General features: G+C 44.6%; 1 protein-coding gene across 2 annotated transcripts in view; it reads right to left on the bottom strand.

Annotated features, from left to right (window-relative positions):
• ZNRF1 (zinc and ring finger 1) overlaps positions 1-25,718 on the bottom strand; it is a 108,140-nt gene that overhangs the window by 47,831 nt on the left and 34,591 nt on the right. The gene's annotated exons all lie outside the window — the stretch shown is intronic.

The raw sequence follows: 25,718 nt of genomic DNA, 5'->3' as shown, positions 1-25,718 counted from the left end.
CTTCACAAACTTCATCATTCACTCTAGAAACTACCCGCAGTGTCTTCCTTGAGTTATTAATTCAAATACTTTTAAGAGTAGATCAAGGTCTTTGGGTTAAAATTGAAAACATGCCAACGAAATTCCACCATGTATTTTTCCAAAGCTAAATGCCATGCACACCTATCCACGGCAAACACTGAATGCAGCGCCCTGGATGCCAAGCAGGATGGAGGTGGGAGACATCAGAGATGAAGGGAGATAAAGTAGAGCAGGTGGGGCCTGGCTGGTGATGCCCACCCCAAATCTAGGCTGGAATTAAACCCTCACCTGCAGGAATGTGCACACCCCACAGGCAGGCTAGAGGGTCTGCTCGGGCCTCCCTGAAGGCACTCCCTGCAGATCAGGGTAGGAGGAATGACCCGGGGCTTTCCAGAGTCCGGCTGTGAGTGCCCAACTTGCTGCTGGCATGGCGCCGGGGAAGTGGGGCTACGTGGGGAGCTGACAAGCAGGTATGTTCTCATCCAGGCCTATCCCTAACCACTCGCATGACTCTGCAAAAATCTTAGCTTTGCTTCCTGTTTTTCACTTGTAAAGTGAGGCTTATGCCTCTAAGTTTCCTTCCCATTACAAAGCCTCTGGAAAGTTAGAGATTATTGTCATGTTTCTTTCCTACCACAGGTCCCCTCGAGGGGAAGTTCTGGAAGAACCCTGGGTTCTTCTGCCCTGAAGAAAGGGGGCACTATCTCCAGGTGAGCAAAAGGAGCTGGGAAGCCCCAGGCCTCCCACGTGGTAAATGTTCTATAATATTGTCAGAACTGACACCTCAGTTTAAAAAAGTCTGTATTAGAAAAGGCAAGGGGGTACTTGCTATTCACACACAGCCTGTAACTTATAAGATTCCTCCTCATTCCTCCTGTGTGTGGCATACGGCCAGGCCCTCCGGACGCCTCTCCTAGCAAGCACCAGCCCCACCCCATATGAGCCTCCATTACCCATAGTGGCTTGACGTACAGAGGCTCTCACAAAGACATGAAAGACTGAGGACTGCAGGAACATTCATCTTGCCGCAGGCGGCCAAGAGGAGCCTGATAAGGGGGCGTCCCTGCTCCTCCCAGGTGACCCTGCTACACACATAGATGACAAAGGGAGCTCGGGGGCATGAGGCCAAAGCTGCTGTGGAAAGGTAAAGACACAGTCCATATTTGCACTTTCTTTGACTTAGCTCTTTTAATTGACTCTTTCCGATAAAGAATTCATTTCACTTCAGCAACTGCCAACTTTAGCAAAAGGTCAGAGCACTGGCCATGAGCCACTGTCGATGGAAACTTCTCAGCTGCCTTCAGAGATGCCTTGAGAGGCTGGTGCTTGATGGTCATGGGCCTCTGCTACCTTTGTCTACCAGGGCTATGCTCCACACTGCTTCTCAGGGAGATAACGACCAGGCATTCCCTTCTGACATGCTCTTGAACGCAGAAGGTTCTAAGCATGTTATTACAAATGAGCTGGAACAGCTCTGTCAAAGCAAGTTCTGTAAGTTGTCTCCATTCTTCTGAAGTGACTGAACAACCATTTGCTTAGATTTCTCACTTGGCTTACATCTCGTAGCATAACAACAAGAACATGAATATTTTTTCATTGACACTTTGTCAAGTCAAAAGTGTAACCTAATTTTAAGCTTCTCTCACAGATTACCTTAAGGGAAATACAATATAAACCACCATCTTCTACTGTCTCAGCAGCAGGCTCTTGGGAAAGGGAACCTCTCCCAGTTCTACTACACTTGGGCCAATTGGCAGTAAAAGGTCTCAGCCAGGTCAGAAGCTGACGCAAAGCACCTGGTTCCTCAAATTAGCACTTTAAACCAAGCTGGTGGTAAGACGACTCGTTGTGTTAAGAAACCTGGAGGAGTGAAACTCATACTGTGGTGTAGGGATCAACTGAGAAGTCCCATACTTTTTATGTCTTCTTCCCTAGGTAACCTCGCCATCACACACACATGCAAAATCAAATCACAAAACTGCTGGCAAAAATGTCAGAGCTGTCCATCAACAGATGAATGTTTAAAGAAAACATGGTACATATACACTATGAAATACAATTCACCCATAAAAAAGAGTGAGAGATCCAGTCATCTGCAACAACATGAATGGAACCGGAGATCATTATGTTAAGTGAAACAAGCCGGCAAAAGAAAGATAAACATCATATGTTCTCACTTATTGGTGGGATCTGAAAACCAAAACAATTGAATTCATTGACACAGAGGGTAGAAGGATGGTTACCAGAGGTTGGGAAAGGTAGTGGGGGTGGGGGGGAGGTGGGGATGGTTAATGGGTGCAAAATAATAGAAAAAATGAATAAGACCTACTATTTGATAGCACAATAGGGTGATTATAGCCAGTTAATAACTTAATTGCATATTTTAAAATAAAGAGTGTAATTGTTTCGTGTGTAACTCAAAGGATAAATGCTTGAGGGGATGGATACCCCATTTTTCATGACCTGCTTATTATTTCACACTGAACGCCTATATCAAAACATCTCATGTACCCCATAAAAATGTATACCTACTATGTACCCACAAAAAATTTATTACTATTTTTTTAAATCAGAGCTTCATATTAGGATCTGAATTCATTAGTGTCCCCTGAAGGGGAGTCACCACTGCACAGCCTTTTTGAGAACTTCCTTCCCCATTTTCTTAGCCTCCTCCTCCTCATGCAGTTATAAAACTCTAGTACCCTCACAGTACAGGGGAGAAATAGAGATGACCTCGAAGTCTACCATCAAAATCAAAGGTGCAGCCAAGATTAAAATCCAAGTTTCTGGCCGGGCGCAGTGGCTCACGCCTGTAATCTCAGCACTTTGGGGGGCCGAGGCAAGTGGATCACTTGAGTCAAGGAGTTCAAGACCAGCCTGGCCAACATGGCGAAACCCCATCTTTACTAAATATACAAAAATTAGCCAGGCATGGTGGTGTGTGCCTGTAATGCCAGCTACTTGGGAGGGAGGCAGGAGAATCGCTTGAACCCGGGAGGCGGAGGTTGCAGTGAGCCAAGATCACACCACTGCACTCCAAGCCTAAGCGACAGAATGAAACTGTCTCAAAAAAAAAAAAAAAAGATTTTCTGAGTCTGGTATGCTAGGGTGGATTTCATGGTCATGGTGCTCAAATGTAGAGATAGGATATATTTCCCTGCTCCTGCCACAGGCAAGGTGGGGCTACCCTAACTTAGAAAACTGTCAGCCGGGCGCAGTGGCTCACGCCTGTAATCCCAGCACTTTGGGAGGCCAAGGCGGGCGGATCATGATGTCAGGAGTTTGAGACCAGCCTGGTCAATACGGTGAAACCCCGTCTCTACTAAAAATACAAAAATTAGCCAGATGTGGTAGTGCGTGCCTGTAGTTCCAGCTACTCAGGAGGCTGAGGCAGGAGAATCACTTGAACCTGTGAGGTGGAGGTTGCAGTGAGCCAAGATCGTGTCACTGCACTCCAGCCTGGGCGACAGAGCAAGACTCGCCTCAAAAAAAAAAAAAAGAAAACAAAACTGTCACATCACCTTGGTTTATAACGGCAAGTCCAAGTCCTCCTGGGTTTCCACAACTGAGAGAAGCTCCTAATATCCTGGGCTGTACCAAATAATCAAACCAGGTCTAGTCATAAAATCCTAGTCAAATTGTCTGTCTGATCTCCTAGACTTTGTAAAGCAGTGAAGAGAGAAATGAGATGAAGGAACATAAAGAATGTGACTTCAAGGGTCAAATGAAACAAAACCAGCCTGAAGGAGAGAAAGGAGGGGTCAAATCCATCAGCCTAAGACCTTTAGTCCATGTTTAAATTGATTTATACAATTTCCAAACATTACAGGTAGAGTAAAAGCTTCGAACTTTTGGCTCCAAACACTTCTCTGCTCACATTCAGAAATGGAAGGATCAGATAAGACATGAGAACAAACTTCAAGAGATAGATGGGAGTCTTTCTGATGGCTGAAAAACCAGTTCCTAGGAGATCTGAGCCATTTCACCACAAACAAAAGTAAGAAGATGGGTAGTTTTCTCTGATACCCCCATTGCATCTGACATTTCTCATGCTTTATCTGAGTTCATTATGTTCTTTTTGAAAATCCAAGATATCCAGCCTGGCCAACATGGTGAAACCCTGTCTCTACAAAAAATACAAAACTTAGCCAGGCGTGGTAGTGCATGCTTGTAGTCTCAGCTACTCGGGAGGCTGAGGCAGGAGAATCGCTTGAACAGAGGAAGTGGAGGTTGCAGTGAGCCAAGATTGTGCCACTGCACTCCAGCCTGGGGGACACAGTGAGACTCTTCCTCCAAAAAAAAAAAAAAGAAAGAAAGAAAGAAGGAAAGAAGGAAGGAAGGAAGGAAAGGAAAGGAAAAGACAAGAAAAAAAAGAAAATCCAAGATATCTGGGGCCAAGCCTACAAGGGCAAAAAGGGTAGCTGCAAAGTCCTGACACCTACTCTCAAAACAGTCCTGATGGTACGCAGTTCCTCTGGCTCTTCCTAGAGCAGGCAGGCCTGACACATTCTGAGGCTTCCTTCACTGCTCCCAGATGCTCCCACAGCTGGGGCTCAAGGCCAGTATCTAGTTGTTCATATTCAAGTATGAAAAGCCTAGTGGGTAGCAGCCCCTTGGAAGGGTAACATTTGGCAGCAGCTCATCAACAGTCCAAGGAAAACACAAGGTGGTCAAACACTCTTAACTAAGGCACACAGAAAGCCCAGCGCATCTCCTGGGGGATGAGGCCAATTTATTTAAAGGAGAAACGGAAAGGAACCACGAGGATGTGGAACAACTCTCCTGAGTCCAACCAGCAGAGCAAGATGAGTACCAACACCCACTGCTACCTACCCTCCGCCTAGTCTGTCATCAGGTTACCAAATTCAACCCAAATCCCCTTTCCAAAGCAGCGTGATGAGGTTTGCTGCTTACTTTCTGCCCAAGTGCTGGGAGCCCTATTGTCCAGTAGGGCTATGATTCCCCTTTAACTGATCCCCACTATGGCAGTCATTTCTGGTCTAGAGTAGTTGTCCTATCTTTAACAATTTATGTCATTCTTTTGAGAGGCCTTGGCTACTCTGTTATTCCCCTTAATTCCTGCCGCCTGCAACAGTGTTGGGCCAGCAGGTTTGGGGAAATAATCCTTGGGTCTAACAGTTACTGTGTTATTCTTAGAGTGCTCCTTGCAAGCAAAGCTACTGAAAGCCAAAGTAGAAAAAGCTACATATAATGGATGAGAACAGCTCACCTCAAGGGACCAGCCACAGCACTCCTCAAATCTAAACGCTCCCGCACAGAAAGCAAAGGAGCGGCCATTGTGGCACATGCTTGTAGTCCCAGGGAGGCTGAGGTGGGAGGACTGCATGGGACCAGGAGTTCGAGATCAGCCTGGACAACATAGTGAGACACCCCCCTCTCTAAAATAATAAAATAAAATATTAAAAAAATTTAAAAAAAAAAGAAAAGAAAAGGAAAAAGGGCATGTCAAGTATCAGTGTATTTAGAGGACCAGAAAGGATGGAATGCGGTTCTCTCTCAGGCCTCATATTTGTTGAGAAGGTTTACAACAGCAGTGGTCCCTACTTTTCTCCACACACAGCCCACCATGTATAAACAGCAGTTTCTGGCCAGGCGTGGTGGCTCACGCCTGTAATCCCAGCACTTTGGGAGGCTGAGGCAGGTGGATCACCTAAGGTCAGGAGTTCACGACCAGCCTGGCCAACATGGTAAAATCCCATCTCTACTAAAAATACAAAAATTAGCTGGGTTTGGTAGTGCACACCTGTAATCCCAGCTACTCTACTCAGCAGGCTGAGGCAAGAGAATCGCTTGAACCCGGGAGACAGAAGTTGCAGGAAGCTGAGATTGTGCCACTGCGCTCCAGCTGGGGTGACAGAGCAAGACTCTCAAAAAAATAAAAATGAAAAATAAATAGCAGTTTCCAAGGCAGAAGGAAAGAACCAATTCCATCGACTTCCTTGCAAAGCAGCTGTTATGACGATCCTGAGGCCAGGGAAGATGAATCCCTTATTTATAAAAATGAAAGAGGTCAAGATATCACCTGAAAGACCAGAATGAACCTGGTCACTCTGCCACACCAAACAGGCCAAGCCTCTGGCTAAGGAATAAATTGCTCCTTAAGGAGCTTTTCTTAATCTGGCACCTCTTTATCCAGGACCAAATCAATACATTAAAAAAAATCTCCAAGTGTTGATCAAACCTGGTGACTACAGCAGAGCAAAGAAGAAAACGCAACTGTCGCCATCTGTATTCGTATTAGAATAACCTTACTAAATTCCTTTTAGATTAGAACTGTGGCATGAATAAGCAACAAACAAGCACGTGAACTACACTGGAGTCAAAGGAGCAGGGACATGCAGCAGGACGGCAGCGTGGGGGTATTCCAAGATGCCTGGTAGTACCCGATTCTGAATGAGACAAACCCCCAAGAGATTCTGAACAAATCTGAAAGAAAACGCAACAGCATCACGGTACTCTGTATGGAGAAATGTCCATCAAAACAAGAATCTAAATCTGTAATACCAACTACCCAGGAAACTGAACTAGAGGATGCCACAGGCCTGAATGCATCAGGAGAGGAATCTAGTGGCATTAAAGTCTTTTCCTGGCCAGGCGCAGTGGCTCAGGCCTGTAATCCCAGCACTTTGGGAGGCCAAGGCGGGTGGATCACATGGGGTCAGGAGTTCAAAACCAGCCTGGCCAACATGGTAAAACCCTATCTCTACTAAAAATACAAAAATTAGCCAAGCATGGTGGCACACACCTGTAATCCCAGCTGCTAGGGAGGCTGAGGCAAGAGAATCACTTGAACCCAGGAGGCGGAGGTTGCAGTGAGCTGAGATCATGACACTGCACTCCAGCCTGGGCAACAAGAGGAAAACTCTGTCTCAAAGGGGAAAAAAAAAAGTATTTTCCATGAGCCAAGTCCTTGAAATGAAAATGATCTATCCTCTTACATCATGATACTTGTGAACTTCAGTATCTGTATCTCCAGTATCTTTGTCCAAACATATAGTTTCCATTCTTGTCAGAGGACCAATACCAGATTTGTCAACCAAGAAAAGTAAACATCAACCTCACACATAACATCAACATCATACATAATCTTATACCTCACTTTTAAACCTATTCTTTTCAGAACCACTAGAACTTATGAGCAGTATTGTCATTGAAAATGATGGAATCCTCCACCATACTCAACCCTTTCAGGGCCTCTGGCCAGAGCTGGCTGATGAAAATGTGAATGAACACACAGTCACTAGGATTGCACGCTGGGCTGAACAGAATGAAACTGATCCTTTTACAGTTCAACTTCCTTAAGCCCGTTACCTCTTAAGAAGATTCCAATTCATCCTTATGGATCCTTAAACTTCAAACTATATATAAAAAGGAGTCTTAATGTGATATGGGGAGAGGCACCTGCAGAACTGACCAACAGCTATTAATGGCTAAAATGATTACAGTCCTCCGAATTTTCTCCAATGGCAAATATGCCTGATTACATAGAAATATAACATGCCTGCTCAGCAAAGGAATTGAGGTAAATTCTGAGCAGCTGAGGGATAGCTTGGGTCACTGGTTGGCAAATGTCTTTATTGAGGAAATACTGGAACAGAAACATTGATGGTTTTCTTACAAGACCCTCTTGGTCCTTCAAGGATGTGCCCAGTTGGAGACAAGGCCGGCTTTCCCAGGTAATGCTACTTTTAGTAGGAAAGGCAGTAACTACCCCCACAAGACTGAGTGTTTATGCTGTTTTTCTTCTGTAAAATCAAAGACCTTTAATCTCTAGGGTCACTTGGAAAGCGTGGTAGGGTCCCGAGGTCAAGTCTGCAGCCTTCTTATGCCTTTCCAGCAGAAATGAGACTCCACACGCTGGTAGGAAGGAGCTCCTTCCTCCAGGCAGGCAGCTGGTGTGTCCACAATGCTCTGTGGGCAAAGGAAGGAAAAGGCCTCTCACAGGGAGATGAGCAATGCCTGCATCCAATAACTTAGGGCACTGGTTCTGCTGCAAGAAGGTGAGATTCTATATCATACGTTGGGGACTGGAAAGACAGAATGGATACACACAAATGAAGGAGTGGTTCTAAATTCTAGTAAGCCTGGGTGATACAGCGAGACTCCGCCTCAAAAATAAATAAGTTCTAGTAAGCCAGTGTTGTCACTTTATTTAAACCTGAGAAACAGTTCCTTTAGAAAGCATTAAAATGGGAGCAATGGGAAGAGTCCAAATGATGTTTCCACACTTCTCAATTCACTCCCTACATCAATGCAGCATGGGGTGATGCCTGGCCCTGCTTGTTGGGAGAGGAAAGCCATCTCTTTACAAACGAACGGCTGCCCACCCACTCTGCCTGTTACAAAGGGCCTTCTTTCTGAATTTGTTCTGGAAAGCTGATACGATCACAGTAACAGTTTCATTAGGACACCCTGCTCCTTTAATTTCTGCTCTAAAACAAGAAAGCTACACAGGAGAAAAGACCAAGAAGAGAGTCAGATCCTCCTGTTTGGACTTGACCTGTAAAAAAGGCTAGAGACAAGAAGGGCTGGGATGGTCCCACTGATGTGGGCAGTGAAGGCCAAAGCACCATTGCCATGGAGCAATTCCCACATTGCTAGAGAAGCCACACTCCACATGACTAGGTAAGGCCAATCTCCCAGGGGGATTAGTATCAGGGGAGAAATCAAGTAATGCTACCACAGAACTTAGCTTGAGTAAACAGCCAGGGGAGAACAAAGTGCCAGTATTACCTGATTGCTAAATTATTAAATTGCTGCTTAACCCTAATCAATGGTTCCTTATGCCCTGAATTAAAGGCACCTGACACAGACCAGCATGAGGACTGAAAAACCCACATAGTGATCTCCACTCTGACCATACCCAGCTTTCCCCCATTTCCCTGCAGACCCTACGGAGAAATCTGCCCAGAGAATCAGGCAGGAAAAGATGAGCCAGTGCCTGGCTTGTCCCTTGAGCCACCAAAGTCAACAAAGCAGACAGAACTGGCAGGGTGCCAGGGAGGCAAAGTGGCGTCAGCCTCTCCCAGCAGGGCCACCCCTCACCACAAATGGACTTTTAGAACAAGAGTACCCTACCCTCACAACAAAGGTCACTGCATTTATTTTCCTTCTCCAAAGCAAAATGGCTGAAGCTAGGAACCGCACTTCTGGTCAACACAGTTAAGGTCCTTCCCACTCTAGAAGACAAAATGCACTTTGCTTGTTGAAACACAGCAGGATGAGGATTTTCCACACGGGCTTCTGCCTTTTTCACAGGAACCACGAAACCAGAGCAAACTAAGGGTCCTTGCTTAGGGCCTTGGGGGAGTACGAAGGGAACTGTCAACAAGGAAGGAAGAAATAATCTCAAACGGCATCAGTCCTATTTCCTGAAGGGGAAGATACATAGTTTATACGAAAAGTAAAGTTTTGATCAGGGCTTGGGAAGACTCCGATCACCAAAGGGAATATGTAACAAAGAACTTGTGTGGCCACAATGAGCCAAAGCCAGCAGAGGTGACCTGAACGGGGAGTACAGGAGCCCAGGAACAACCTGGGAATACCCTAAAGGCTCTTTTCTAAAGTCTAGGCTTTCTCCAAAATGTGATGTGTACACACCACAGTACAAACTGAAAAGACATTTTCTGAGCTTGTGAGGAAATTACTACTTATATGAGTCCACTTTGCTTATTTAATAGGTGGATGTGTTTTACAGCATGGGGCACATCTATCATGGGCATTAGGGAAGCTCACATGGACATTGGCGATTTTTTTTTTTTTTTTTTTTTTTTTTGAGATGGAGTCTCGCTCTGTCGCAGAAGGCTGGAGTGCAATGGTGTGATCTCGGCTCAATGCAACCTCTGCCTCCCGGGTTCAAGTGATTCCCCTGCCTCAATCTCTTAAGTAGCTGGGACTATGGGCGTGCGCCACCAGGCCCGGCTAATTTTTGTATTTTTAGTAGAGACGGGGTTTCACCATGTTGGCCAGGCTGGTCTTGAACTCCTGACCTCAGGTGATCCACCTGCCTTGGCCTCCCAAAGTGCTGGGATTACAGGCATGAGCCACTGCACCCAGCCATTGGCGATTTTTATGTTTTTAGCTGGAGTCATCAAGTTAGAGAACAAAAATGCTTTTCTGACCCTCTATTCCCACCTTATATGTATATTTAGATAGTTGATATTGAAGGTTCTAGCCACCCACCTGAACCAATTTTATTAAGTGGGGTGGGAAGTGAGATAAAGCCCCCTAGATTTCCTCTGCCATCTATAAATAGAGCTTCAGGAAGGCAATCAGCCTACCTAGGGCAGAAATTTCAGTCCATTTGCTCAGGAGGCTCCTCCCTCACTTCTAATCCAGAGGCCCCATGGAGCTAAGTCAGAGGGCGCCGATTCACATCATGTCCCCAGTGGCAGCAAATGAAAAGGCTCAGATTCTCCTCATTTTCACATGGGTTGCCAGCCTTGCTTTAACTCTGTAAGTCTGTGTTCCACAGAGCAAAATCACAAAAGAGATCATGCAATGATTAACAGTGCATTTGATGAAATGCATCACAACAGTAAGCTGAGGGACAGACAGATCGATGGAGGGAAGGCTGTATAGACAGTTTGTGAAAAAGCAATATACAATGTTGGCTGCACGGTCGAGGTGGTGGTTATATGGGTGTTCACTAAACAGTTCTCTCAATTTTACTGTCTGACACATCTGCCTGCTGGAAATGGAGGTGGCCTTGAAGAAGTGAGAACGGCAGTCATAGCCCTGAGGTCAGAGGACATGGTCTGACCTTAAACAAGCCTGCTGACCTGGAGGAGGATTTTCACATCCCCAAGATTCTTTATTTAAAAGGATAGTGGTCAAAATCAGGGAACTTTTTACAAACGTCTCATGTTTGGACCCAACTGCGAGTCTACTGACTCAAAATGTGAGGCAGGTAGGGTAACATAACATTATCTTTTTCTTTTTTTTTTTTTTTTGAGACAGGGTCTGGGTCTGTCACTCAGGCTGGAATGCAGTGGTGCCATGCTGGCTCACTGCAACCTCTGCCTCCTGGGCTCAAGCAATTTTCCCACCTCAACCTCCCAAGCAGCTGAGACTACAGGCGCACGCCACCACACCCAGATAATTTTTTTGTATTTTTCGTAGAGATGGGGTTTCACCATGTTGCCCAGGTTGGTCTCGAACTTCTGGGTTCAAGCAATCCTCCAGCCTTGGCCGCCCAAAGTGCTGGAATAACAGGCGTGAGCCACCATGCCCAGGCACATTCTCTATCTTGATAGGGTTTTGGGTTTTGCTGATGCATGCACTTGTCAAAACCCAGTGAACATGTACTTAAAATGTGTACATTTCTTTGTATGTAAACTTTCCACCAAGAGGAAAAGCTATAAATACTTAACACCAGTTAATGATGTACATATCGAAATATTCAAAGGTAAGTATACAGATGTCTGTAGTTCACTTTGAAATGTGTACAAAATAAGAGGTGGATAGATACATAAAAGAGTGGATAGATGAATACATATGTGATGATTAAACAAACATAGTTTAAAAAAAGATGGGCTGTGTGCTGTGGCTCACACCTGTAATCACAGCACTTTGGGAAGCTGAGGTGGGTGGATCATGAGGTCAGGAGTTCCAGACCAGCCTGACCAACACGGTGAAACCCTGTATCTACTAAAAATACAAAAATTTGCTGGGCGTGGTGGCACACGCCTGTAATCCCAGCTACTCAGGAGGCTGAGGCAGGAGAATCGCTTGAACCCGGGAGGTGGAGGTTGCAGTGAGCCGAGATCATGCCACTGCACTCTAGCCTGGGAGACAGAGTGAGAGTGTGTCCCAAAAAAAAAAAAAAAAAAAAAGGGAAAGATGTAGGCTGGATGCGGTGGCTCATGCCTGTAATCCCAACACTTTGGGAGGCCGAGGCAGGCAGATCACTTGAGGTCAGGAGTTTAAGACCACCCTGGCCAACATGAGGAAACCCCTTCTCTACCAAAATGTAAAAAATTAGGCCGGGCGCGGTGGCTCACGCTTGTAATCCCAGCACTTTGGGAGGCCGAGGCGGGCGGATCACGAGGTCAGGAGATCGAGACCACAGTGAAACTCCGTCTCTACTAAAAATACAAAAAATTAGCCAGGCGTGGTGGCGGGCGCCTGTAGTCCCAGCTACTCGGAGAGGCTGAGGCAGGAGAATGGCGTGAACCTGGGAGGCGGAGCTTGCGGTGAGCCGAGATCGCGCCACTGCACTCCAGCCTGGGTGACAGAGCGAGACTCCGTCTAAAAAAAAAAAAAAAAAAAAAAAAAATTAGCCGGGTGTGGTGGCACACACATGTAATCCCAGCTACTCGAGATGCTGAGGCAGGAGAATTGCTTGAACCTGGGAGGCAGAGGTTGCAGTGAGCTGAGATTGTGCCACTGCACTGCAGACTAGGTGACAGAGTGAGACTCCAACTCAGAAAAAAAAAAAAAAAAAAAGATGTATTTGGAGGCGGGTAGTAGTGGAGGGGGTGGTCTCTCACCCGTACAGTGCAATCATAGCTCAACGCACCCTTGAACTCCCAGGCTCAAGTGGGTCTACTGCCTCAGGTTCAAGTGGGTCTACTGCCTCAGCCTCCTGAGTAACTAGGACTATAGGCGTGTGCCACGACACCTGGGATTTTTTTTTTTTTCTTTTTGTAGAGACAAGGTCTCACCATGTTGCCCAGGCTGGTACTAAACTCCTGAGCTCAAGCAATCCTCCTGCTTCAGCCTCCCAAAGTGCTAGGATTACAGGTGTGAGCCACTGCACCTGGCTACAAGTATTTTTTTTTTTTTTTTTTTTGAGACGGAGTTTAGCTCTGTCTCCCAGGTTGGAGTGCAGTGGCGTAATCTCGGCTCACTGCAAGCTCCGCCTCCCGGGTTCACATCATTCTCCTGCCTCAGCCTCCCGAGTAGCTGGGACTACAGGCGCCTGCCACCATGCCCAGCTAATTTTTTTGTATTTTTTTTTAGTAGAGACAGTGTTTCACCGTGTTAGCCAGGATGGTCTCGATCTTCGTGATCCACCCGCCTCAGCCTCCGAAAGTGCTGGGATTACAGGCATAAGCCACCGCACCCGACGGCTACAAGTATTTTTATTAATATCAGGAATACACGATTGATTGATTGATTGTTGAGACAAGGCCTGGCTCTGTCGCCCAGGCTGGAGTGCAGTGGCACAATCTCAGCTCACTGCAACCTCTGCCTCCTAGGCTCAAACCATCTTCTGATCTCAGTCTCCCAAGTAGCTGGGACTACAGGTGTGTACCACCATGCCCAGCTAATTTTTGCATTTTTGGTAGAGACAGGGTTTTGCCATGTTGCCCAGTCTGGTCTCGAATTCCTGGGGTCAAGCGATCCTCCCGCCTCGACCTCACCAAGTGCTGGGATTACAGGAGTGAGCCATTGCATCTGGCCACAAGTATTTTAAAAAGATCCTCGGATGGATTAAACAAACTGTGGTCCATCCATACCATGGACTACTACTACTTAGCAATAAAAAGGAATGGACTATTGAAATACACAAGAGTTCGGAGAATTATGCTAAGTGAAGAAAGCCAATCCCAAGGATTACATGCCCTATGATTCCATTTATACAGCATTACTGAAAAGATGAAATTCTAGAGCTGGAGAAAAGACTAGTGGCTGACTGGTATTAGGGATGGGGAGGAGGGAAGAGAGATGGGTATGACTATAATGGGCAGCATTAGGGATCTGTGAGGTAGTGGAACAGTTATCTTGATTGTGATGTTGGATACATAAACCCATATATGTGATGAAACTGCACTAAACCACACACAGACACACACACACACACACACACACACACACAAATGGGTGCATGTGAAAGTGATGAGATCTGAATATGGTCTATGGATGGTACTAACAGCGCCCATGCCAATTGCCTTATTTTGCTATTGCACCATAATTATGTAGGATGTACCACTGGAGAAAACTGGACGAAGGTACAAAGGACCACTCTGTGGTCTAGTCTTACTGTACAGAAGTAAGTAGAAGCAGCGAGATTTTTTTTTTTGTATTTTTTGAAGAGACGGAGTTTCGCCATATTGCCCAGGCTGGTCTCTTAACTCCGGAGCTCAAGTGATCTGCCCATCTCGGCCTCCCAAAGTGTTAGGATTACAGGTGTGAGCCACTGCACCCAGCCTCTACAAGTAATTTTTAAAAAGTATCCAGGTATGGTGGTACACACCTGTGGTCCCAGCTGCTCGGGAGGCTGAGGCAGGAGAACTGCCTGAGCTTGGAAGGCTGAGGCTGCAGTGAGCTATGATCGTGCTACTGCACCCAGCCTGGGCAACAGAGCGAGACCTGGTCTAAAAAATTTTTAAAAGATTAAAGACATAAGAAAAAGGAGTCCAGGCTGGGTGTGGTGCTCACGCCTGTAATCCCAGCACTTTGGGGGGCCAAAGCGGGCAGACACCTAAGGTCAGGAGTTTGAGACCAGCCAGGCCAAGATGCTGAAACCCTGTCTCTACTAAAAATACAAAAAGAAGCTGGGCATGGTGGTGCATGCCTGTAGTCCCAGCTATTCAGGAGGCTGAGGCAGGAGAATTGCTTGCACTCTGGAGGCAGAGTTTGCAGTGAGCTGAGATCGCATCATTGCATTCCAGCCTGGGCGACAAAGTGAGAGACTCTGTCTCGAAAAAAAAAAAAAAGACAAAGTAGACAAGAAAAATAAACAATTTCTTGAAATGAAAAGGATAGTCATTAAATCTTTTTTAATTCAATGAATGTAAGGATTATCCATGGGTTTTAAAAACCACTGGTCAAAGGTTACTGGGAAACAAGATCTGCACACCATTTCAGAGTTGGCAGCTACAGATCACCCTTGCCTAGTAGAGATCATCTGAACCAAGCCATGGACAGACTGACATCATGAGCTTCCTGATAGGATGCAGTGGGAAGGACACATCATCTGTGCAGTCCTTCTGCCAAAAATGCTTAACTGGCAAAGGCAGGCCCTAACGGTTCTATTCTTGAGAGCCGACAAATTACAAAAGGGAATTTCTTTAACTCAGTGAAAGGTATCTAGAAACCCACATCAACTGCCACTTGTAATGGGGAAATTTTAAGAGCATTCTCTTTTAAATCTCTCTATGGTCAGGAACAAAACAAGGATGCCCACTTTCACCACTTCAATTCAATGGTGAATTAGAGAGCCAAGGCAGCATTATTCAATGTTAGGAGCTGAATAGTGTCCCGTCCCAAATTTATATGCTAAAGTCCTAACCTCCAGTACTTCAGAATGTGACTATATTTAAAAATAAGGCCTTTAAAGAGGTAATTAAGTTAAACTGAGGTCATCGGGGTGGGCCCTAATTCAATATAACTGGTGTTCATATAAGAAAAGGAGATTAGGGGCTGGGGCTGGCTCATTCTGTAATCCCAGCACTTTGGAAAGCCAAGGCAGGTGAATCACTTGAGTCCAGGAGTTTGAGATGAGCCTGGGCAACAGGGAAAAACCCCATCTCTACAGAAAATACAAAAATCAGCCAGATGTCACGGCGTGCCTGTAGTTCCAGCTACTTGGGAGGCTGAGGCAGGAGGATCCCCCGAGCCTGGGGAGGTTGAGGCTATAGTGAGCCATGATCACGCCACTGCATGCTAACCTAGGCAACAAAGCCAGACCTTGTCTCAAAAAAAAAAGAATGATTAGGACACAGACACATACAAAGGGAAGACAATGTGAGGACACGGAGAAGCGGAGAAGATCACCATCTGCAAGCCAAGGAAAGAGGCCTCAGAAGAAACAACCCTGCTGATACCTTGATCTCGGCCGCCATGCCTCTAGAACTGTGAGAAAATAAATTTCTGTTGTTTAAGCTACCCAGTTGGTAGTACAGCAGCCCTAGCAAACTAACATGGTAGGCAAAAGATTTAAGGGCTAAAAAGGAGGAAACAGCTGTGATATGATTATCTATGTTAGGAAAGGCAAGAAAATCTACAAATGGTAATAACTAACACAAGTTCAGCAAAGTTGCTAGACACAAGATCTACACACACAAAAGTCAACAGCACTCCTCCACATGCCAATAATAATTAGAAAACAGACACAAAAGTGTTCATTGTGACTCTATTTCTAACCACAAAAACGTGGAATCAAATTAACTGCCCCTCGCTATGAATACAAATAAATAAATTGAGCCAGGCACAAGCTCATGCTTGTAATCCCGACTCTTTGGGAGGCCTGCTTGTAGCCAGGAGTTCAGGACCAGCCTGGGCAACATAGCCAGAATCCATCGCTACAAAAAATTTAAGAATTAGCTGGGCATGGTGGCATGCATCTGTAGTCCTAACTACTTGGGAGGCTGAAGCAGGAAGACTGCTTGAGCCCAGGAGTTCAAGGTTACAGCGAGCTATGATCATGCCGCTGCACACCAGCCTGAGTAACAGGGTGGGACCCCATCTTTTAAAATAAATAAATAAATCTGTTGAGATATATTTATCCACATATTAAGGGAACACTATAAAGCAGTTCAAATGAATGGGGTGGATCTGTAATGAATACATCCCAAAAACATAATGCTTAATTTTTTTTAATGGCAAGAGACAGATTATATCCATTTTTAACATACACACAAAATTGTGGGGATTCATATAAGTGGTACAAGTACAGAGAAATCCACAAAAATAATAAAAAATAATATAAACATTTCATTTCGGTGATAACACAGATGTTTACTATATTATTTTTCTGTACTGTACCATAAACTTGAAATACTTCATTCCGGGCGTGGTGGCTCACACCTGTAATCCCAGCATTTTGAGGGGCCGAGGCGGATGGATCATGAGGTCAGGAGATCGAGACCATCCTAACACGGTGAAACCCCGTCTCTATTAAAAATACAGAAAAATTAGCCAGGCATGGTGGCAGATGCCTGTAGGCCCAGCTACTCAGGAGGCTGAGGCAGGGGAACGGTGTGAATCCAGGAGGCGGAGCTTGCAGTGAGCCGAGATCACGCCACTGCACTCCAGCCTGAGCGACAGACAGAGTGAGACTCAGTCTCAAAAAAAAAAAAAAAAAAAAAAAAATAGAAGAAAATAGCTGGGTGTGGTGGCTCACGCCTGTAATCTCAGCATTTTGGGAGGCCAAGGCAGGCATATCACCAGAGGTCAGGAGTTCGTGACCAACCTGGGCAACATGGTGAAACCCCATCTCCACTAAAAATACAAAACTTAGCTGGGCGTGGTGGCACATGCCTGTAATCCCAGCTACTTGGGAGGCTGGTACGAGAATCACTTGAACCCAGGAGGCAGAGATTACAGTGAGCTGAGATCGTGCCACTGCACTCCAGCCTGGGTGACAGAGCTAAACTCTGTCTCAAACAAAACAAAACACAAAACGAAACACACAACTCATTGAGGCCTATATAAATGCAAACATTTGGCTGGGCGCAGTGGCTCACACCTGTAATCCCAGAACTTTGGGAGGCAGAGGCAGGCAGATCACCTGAGGTCAGGAGTTCGAGGCGAGCCTGGTTAACATGATGAAACCCTGTTCCTACTAAAAATAAAAAAAATTAGCCAGGCGTGGTGGTGCGTGCCTGTGATCCCAGCTACTCAGGAGGCTGAGTCAGGAGAATTGCTTGAACCCAGGAGATGGAGATTGCAATGAGCTGAGATCGCGCCATTGTACTCTAGCTTGGGCAACAAGAGTGAAACTCCATCTCAAAAAAAAAAAAAAAAGCAAACATTAAATTCTAAATGACAGCTGGACACAGTGGCCTGTAGTGCCAGCTATTTGGGAGGCTGAGGTGGGAGGATCACTGGAGCCCAGGAATTCGAGACTGCAGTGAGCCGTGATCATGCCACTGCACTCTAGCCTGGGTGAGCTAGCCCTGTCTCTGGAAAAAAAAAAAAAAAAAAAAGAAGAAGATTCAGCTGAGCAAGTCAGGTTTACTGGCACCAGATGCAGGTTCACACTCAAACTCAAGACCATGCTATGGCCACGGCAGAAGGCCAGCCTAGACAACACGGCAAGACCCTGTCTCTTAAAAAACAAACAAACAAAAAAGTCTATTACTATGGATAGCTCAGATAAAGCCAGTGATTGATACTGTCATAGCATCTTTATTGCTAAGTTAAAAAAAAAAATATTGCACCCAGCACAATTTGCACTGGTCCCACCTCTACTTATTAGTAGTAATCTTCACAGCTCATCCATCCCCTTTCTACGCCTAAGGTAATGACTCAAGCTTCTCCTTCCCAGCATTTTCCTAAGAGAAAAAAAAAATGGTCAAGAGCACCTAACAAAAAACCATAATGCAAATACAAAAGGGCAGGCAGAGTTCATGCATTTAATTTTAGGTCTGTTACCAGGTTTTTCTTGAGCCCTGGCCAGGGTTCCCCCTGGTCCTGGCATGGGGAACATAGTTTGCATGGGTGGGGGTTAAATTAAAAACAAACAAACAAATAAAACTCTCACATCAAGTGCTCAAAGAACATGTCCCCAGGCTGGATCCTTGAGGCAGCCGGACAAGCACCACCCACGATCCAACCAGGACACCTGCCAAAAGATCCTAAGACGAAGTTTGTTTCCCACATTATAGAAAAAGGACAGGGGCAGCAGCTAACACAATCATTATTTCAAACACCCTACCACGTCCTTCTTCTGGTGGAAGTATTACGCAACGTTAGAGAAAGGAATCCCACTTTTAATAGGCCCATGGGTGACAGAGCACCACACTAAGCTCTCCTTAGTGAATTATATTAAATAACAGATAAGCTGCTTAACATATTATGTTACTTCACTTTTAAGTATGTCACTCATGGTTCATTTGTTATCAATGCAGTCCCTTTTCCAAGGGAAAGGGGTATGTCCATCAAATAACTTAATTAAAAACATGGCCATACTGCCTTGTGAAATTAGTGGCAGAGAAGTCAACAGGATGAGGAAGCCTAAAAGTTAAGAGCTTGGGCTGGGTATGGTGGCTCACATTTGTAATCCCAGCACTTTAGGAGGCAGGAGGATCGCTTGAGGCTAGGAGTTCGAGACCAGCCTGGGCAAGACAGCAAGACCTCCATCTCTATTTAAAAAAAAAAAATGGCCGGGTGCAGCGGCTCACGCATGTAATCCCAGCACTTTTGGAGGCTGAGGCGGGCGGATCACTTGAGGTCAGGAGTTTGAGACCAGCCTGGCCAACATGGCAAAACCCAGTCTCTACTAAAAACACAAAAATTAGCTGGGCATGGTGGTGCATGCCTGTATGCCTATAGTTCTAGCTATTTGGGAGGCTGAAGTGGGAGGATCACTTGAGCCCAGGAGGCAGAGGTTGCAGTGAGCTGTGCAATTCTAGCCTGGGCAACAGAGAGAGACTCCATCTCAAAAAATAAATTTTAAAGAAAGTCAAGAGCTCTATCTGTCCTACACCTACGGAAGGTGACATCTAAACCACTGTAAGAAATTCCAAAGTTTAAATTCTGAAAGTCAAGATCACATTTTAAAAGTACAAAGCAGCTGGGCATGGTGGCTCACACCTGTAATCCCAGCACTTTGGGAGGCTGAGGCGGGTGGATCACCTGAGGTCAGCAGTTCAACACCAGCCTGGCCAACATGGTGAACCACGTCTCCACTACAAATACAAAATTAGCCAGTACTACAAATACAAAATTAGCCGGGTATGGTGATGCATGCCTGTAATCCCAGCTACCTGGGAGGCCGAGGCAGGAGAATGGCTTGAACCCGGGAAGCGGAGGTTGCAGTGAGCAGAGATCGCATCATTACACTCCAGCCTGGGCAACAAGAACACAATTCTGTCCTAAAAAAAAAAAAAAAAAGGACAAAGCAAGAATGACTGGCTCCCAATTTGCAACAGGATTTTTGGAAAACCAGTACTCCACCCAACCCAGGGATCCCCCATGTCTCTTACATGCTATTTTCTATACCTATCTGCGTATATATACCATACACTGTCTCTTTTATCAGATTTTATCAGATTATGAGCTCTATGAGGGCAAGAACCATGTCTTATCCATTTCTGTGTATCTATCAGGACTGAAAATGATTCCTTGCATATGTTATAGTTAAATGTTAAGTAAGTATTAGCTGGGTTTGAGTGAATCCAGCACAAAAAGGCGTGGTGAGGTAGAAGGAAGATAAGAACTATACAGTTTTGGAAGGCAGCCTGTTCAAAAGAAACACACATGTCTAAAATGTAAAAGAAGAACAGCCAAATTTTGCAAGAAAGAGATAAAGTGTTCCTCCAAGTAAAACTGAGGAAGGGAAGCACCAGTTTCCTCTCACAAGCTTCTGAAAAGATAAAACCATGTCTGGTTTCAGTGATAATGTGTTACAGGCTTAGGCAAGAACAGGTGAAAAAAATCTGATAAATGCAATCAACCACGAAGTTGGCCATAGCTCAGGGCTGAGGGAACCAGACTTGGCCAGGCTGCTTAGAAATTCACTGGTATAAACATGGCTTTAAAACAAGGGAGGCTGAAAAAGAGGAGAGATGATAAATGCATCAGTCTCAACTTGTTCTTTATTGTAGACAGTCTCCCACTTCTATTCAAGTATTTTTGGAGTGCCAACTACCAGTGAGACAAGGAGGTGGGATGACACCAAGTGTAACACCAAGGGAAGCACTCAAGGGTCATCTTTACCGGGAGTCCTGGAGCTGGCCTTGGCCTGCGTTCCCACTGGCTGTTAAACCCAACATGCCAAACCTGGAAGAACGCCGATACATCAAGCATTGGGGTACAGCAGGCCTTCACTTATTATAACCTCTAAAGAGCAGTGAGTTGATTTCAGGCCCTCTGTGAGAGGTCACAAGGACCTCTGAATGAAAAAATATCAGGATTCAAAAACCATTCTGCAGAAATCAACAGGCTGATCCTAAAATGTACATGGAAATGCAAAGGACCTAGGATAGTCAAAACCCAACACTATTTTGAAAAAGAGGAACAAAAATGGAGACTGTACACTACCCAATTTCAAAACTTATTGTAAAGTCACACGTAACCACGATAGCAACAGACACACAAATCAATGGAACAGAATTGAAAGCCGAGAAATAAACCACTACATTTATGACCAGTTGATTCTGCCAAGGGAATTCAGGGAGAAAGGATGGTCTTTTCAACAAATGATGCTGGTACAACTAGATATACGTGTGTTTACAAAAAAAAAAAAAAGAAAAAGAAACAGACACTCCCTCCCTCATACCATATCCAAAAATTAACTCAAAATGCAACACAGACATATGTAAGAGCTAAAGCTATAAAACTTCCAGATGAAAAGAGGAGAAATTTTTTTAACCTTGATCTAGACACTTTTTTTTACATATAATACCAAAAGCATCATTCATAAAAGCAGAAAATTCATAAATTAGACAATCAAAATTAAAAATGTTTGCTCTTCCAAAGATACCACATAAGCAAATAAAAGCAAAGGCCACACATTGGGAGAAAATAGTTGCAAATCATATCTGACAAAAGACATATTTATAATACATAAACTCTTACAACTCAATAAGATGACAAATAACTCAATTTTTAAAAATGAGGATATACAGAAAATCATTGGACCTTCCTCTTAATTTTGCTGTGAACCTAAAACTGCTCTACTAAAATAATTAAGTCTTTTTTTTTTTTTGAGATGGAGTTTTGCTCGTTGCCCAGGCTGGAGTGCAGTGGCATGATCTCGGCTCACTGCAACCTCCATCTCCCAGGTTCAAGTGATTCTCCTGCCTCAGGCTCCCGAGCAGCTGGGATTATGGGCGTCTGCCACTATGCCCAGATAATTTTTTTTTTTTTTTTTTTTTAGTAGAGATGGGGTTTCACCATGTTGGCCAGGCTGGTCTCGAACTCCTGAGAGAATTAAGTCTTAAAAACAGAAAACAACAAGCAAGCAAAGATTTGAACTGACATTTCACCAAAAAAGATAAGTGAATTGTTAATAAATACATGAAAACGGATCATCACTAGCTAAGGAAATACAAATTAAAATCACAGTGAGGACTGGGCATGCATGGTGGCTCACGCCTGTAATCCCAGAACTTTGAGAGGCCGAGGCGGGTGTATCACTTGGGTCAAGAGTTGGAGACCAGCCTGGTCAACATGGTGAAACCCCATCTCTAACAAAAAATACAAAAATTAACCAGATATGGTGGTATGCACACGTAGTCCCAGCTACTCTGGAGGCTGAAGCGGGAGAATCACTCGAACCCAGGAGGCAGAGGCTGCAGTGAGCCGAGATCGCGCTGTTGCACTCTAGCCTGGGCGACAGGGTGAGACCCTGTCTCAAAAATAAATAAATAAAATAAATTAAAGTCACAATGTGGTACCACTACATACCTACTAGAATGACTATAATCCTTAAGTCGACAATACACGGTGTTGGCAAGGATGTGGCAAAACTGGAACTCTCAATCATTGCCCATGAAAATGTTAAATGTACAGCCACTTTGGAAAAGGCTGTCAGTTTCTCAAACGTTTAAACACAAACTTCTCATATGGAATCTTATGTCCACATAAAATCATGAACATGAATGTTCACAGCAGCATCATTCATAATTGTCTTAAGCTACAAACAATCCAAAAGTCTATCAGCTGGTGAATGGACAGACTGAGTGTGGTAAATTCATATAATGGAACACTATTTAGCAATAAAAACTACCGATGTCAGCACAAATTACTGATACACACTCAATACATATGAACTTAAAAACACGGTAAGTAGGCTGGGTGTGGTGGCTCATGCCTGTAATCCTTGCACTTTGGAAGGCCAAGGCGGGTGGATTACCTGAGGTCAGGAGTTTGAGACCAGCCTGGCCAACATCATGAAACCCCATCTCTACTAAAAATACAAAAAATCCTCTCGGCCTTAGCGCCATTTTCTTGGAAACCTCTGCGCCATGAGAGCCAAGTGGAGGAAGAAGCGAATGCGCAGGCTGAAGTGCAAAAGAAGAAAGATGAGGCAGAGGTCCAAGTAAACTGCTAGCTTCTTGCACCGTGGAGGCCACAGGAGCAGAAACATGGAATGCCAGACGCTGGGGATGCTTGTACAAGTTGTGGGACTGCATGCTACTGTCTAGAGCTTGTCTCAATGGATCTAGAACTTCATCGCCCTCTGATCGCCGATCACCTCTGAAACCCACCTTGCTCATAAACAAAATGCCCATGTTGGTCCTCTGCCCTGGACCTGTGACATTCTGGACTATTTCTGTGTTTGTGGCCGAGTGTAACAACCATATAATAAATCACCTCTTCTGCTGTTTTAGCTGAAGAATTAAAAAAAAAAAAAAAAAAAAAAAATTAGCTGGGCATGGTGGCACGCACCCGTAATCCCAGCTACTCAGGAGGCTGAGCCACGAGAATCGCTTGGACCCAGGAGGCAGAGGTTGCAATGAGCCGAGATCGCGCCACTGCACTCCAGCCTGGGCAACAAGAGCAAAACTCTGTCTCAAAAAAAAAACCCACAAAAAAAAAAAAAAACCATGGTGAGTGACGGACACCAAATGGAAAATAATACATACTGTATAATTTCATTTATATGAACTCCCCAGAAAAGGCAAATCTAGAGAGATAGCAGTTGCCCAGTGGGGAGCAGAGATTGACTAAAAACAGACATAGGAACTTTCTGAAGCGCCAGATGCGGTGGTTCACATCCATAATCCCAGCACTTTGGGAGGACAAAGTGAGAGGATCGCTTGAGCCCAAGAGTTTGAGGCTGCAGTGAGCTACTGTACTCCAGCCTAGGTGGCAGAGTGACACCCTCATTTAAAAAAAAAAAAAACAAAACAATAAAAAAAGCACTTTTTGAGAGATGGAAGTGTTATAAAATTGGATTTTAAGCCATGCGTGGTGGTGCTTGCCTGCAGTGCCACCTACGTGGAAGGCTGAGGAGGGAGGATTCCTTGAGCCTAGAAGGTCAAGGCTGTGGTGAGCTATGACCATGCCACTGCACTGTAGCCTGAGTGACAGAGTAAGACTCTGTCTCAAAAAAAAAAAAACAAGAAAGAAAGAAAAGAAACAAAATATTTTAGTGATGGTTGCATAACTCTATATATTTACTAAATATCATTGTACATTTATAAGGTATATTATGGTATGTCAACTATACCTCAGTTTCAAAACAGTAACAACCAATATCCCACAACATCTGGAGGATCCCTAACTGCAGGTTCCTATATACAGTGAAAATCTTTTGGGATACTTTCTGGTAGGACTGTGGTTTTCTGGCAAAGAACTATGAAAGGGATATCTTTATTTACAGTGTTTCTTCAACATCAGCACATGTAAGAATCACCTGGAAAACCTGTTGACAGACCAACCCCCTCTCCTCCCATGTGGATTCAGTAGGTCTGGGGTGGGGCCCATAAATCTGCATTCCTAAAAGCTCCAGGACCAGTCATTAAAAACAGAGATTTCAAAGTCTCACCAGAGATCTATTATATCCAAATCTCCAACAAAGGGGAACCTGGGAATCTGCACCACTTACAGGTATCAGGGAGAATCTTATGATTGATCTCATGGTTTAGTACTCCATGAGCTACAACACTCTCGTATACCATTAACTTCAAGGATTTTTATAAGTAGTTTCAAGAGTAAAATCTGTGTGTTCCTGGGTTGAAAACGACCAAGTAAATTATCTGTATTTTAAGTGGTTCTAAGTCTTTTTTTTTTTTGAGACGGAGTCTCGCTGTCGCCCAGGCCGGAGTGCAATGGCGCGATCTCGGCTCACTGCAGGCTCCGCCCCCCGGGGTTCACGCCATTCTCCTGCCTCAGCCTCCCGAGTAGCTGGGACTACAGGCGCCCGCCACCTCGCCCAGCTAATTTTTTGTATTTTTAGTAGAGACGGGGTTTCACTGTGTTAGCCAGGATGGTCTCAATCTCCTGACCTCGTGATCCACCCGCCTTGGCCTCCCAAAGTGCTGGGATTACAGGCGTGAGCCACCGCGCCCGGCCAAGTGGTTCTAAGTCTTTAGGGTTCTCCCTTAGGCCTCTCTAAATAAAGCACTTTGCAGGAAAGTAACTTATATTTATTCACAGTATTCTAAACATGCTTCTACATTAAAAAAAAGTTTTCCAAACAAATTAAAAATAATAAATAAAACAGAAAGTTTTTGCCATTAAAAACATCTAGGCCACTTTTCAAGTTTAGTCTAATTTTAAATCTGTTCATTTCAAAACCACATTTTTCTGTATTTTTAACAGGGGTATGTAATTGTTAGATCTATAGAAACTATTAATTCTGCACAATTCTGATAGGCACTGATAACAGCAGCAACAGTGCCATTTTCAGTGGTTCAATTCAAGGATTTATCACATATGTACTGGAATGTAATGCTGTGCTTAACACAGAGGTTAAACACAGAAAAAGATATGGTTCTTACCAGGAATTCACCAGTGATTATAAAACAATAGTACTCAACATCACTGTATACTGGAACAGATGGGGAATTTTTACAGAAGTAGGACTGTGTCCTAGAAAAAAAAAATAACAGCACTTAAATTATTTTCAATTTCTCTTATCAGTATGGCTCAAAGGAGTGGGAGGACTCATCATCTTGCACACTGGAATGCCATGTTGTATGAAACAGAAAGAGCCAGACTGCAGATCGTGCTTAGAACACACACACAGGACTTCCTGGAGCGCATCTTACTGTTTCTTCAGAGATTCTTATTTAACTGGCTTAGAGTGGGGCTCAAGCTCCCCAAGCAAAGTG

The sequence above is a fragment of the Symphalangus syndactylus genome, chromosome 11, assembly GCF_028878055.3.
Source record: "Symphalangus syndactylus isolate Jambi chromosome 11, NHGRI_mSymSyn1-v2.1_pri, whole genome shotgun sequence".
NCBI lineage: Eukaryota > Metazoa > Chordata > Mammalia > Primates > Hylobatidae > Symphalangus > Symphalangus syndactylus.
The sequence above is the reverse complement of the archived record's forward strand: the minus strand, read 5'-3'. Positions and strand labels throughout refer to the sequence as shown.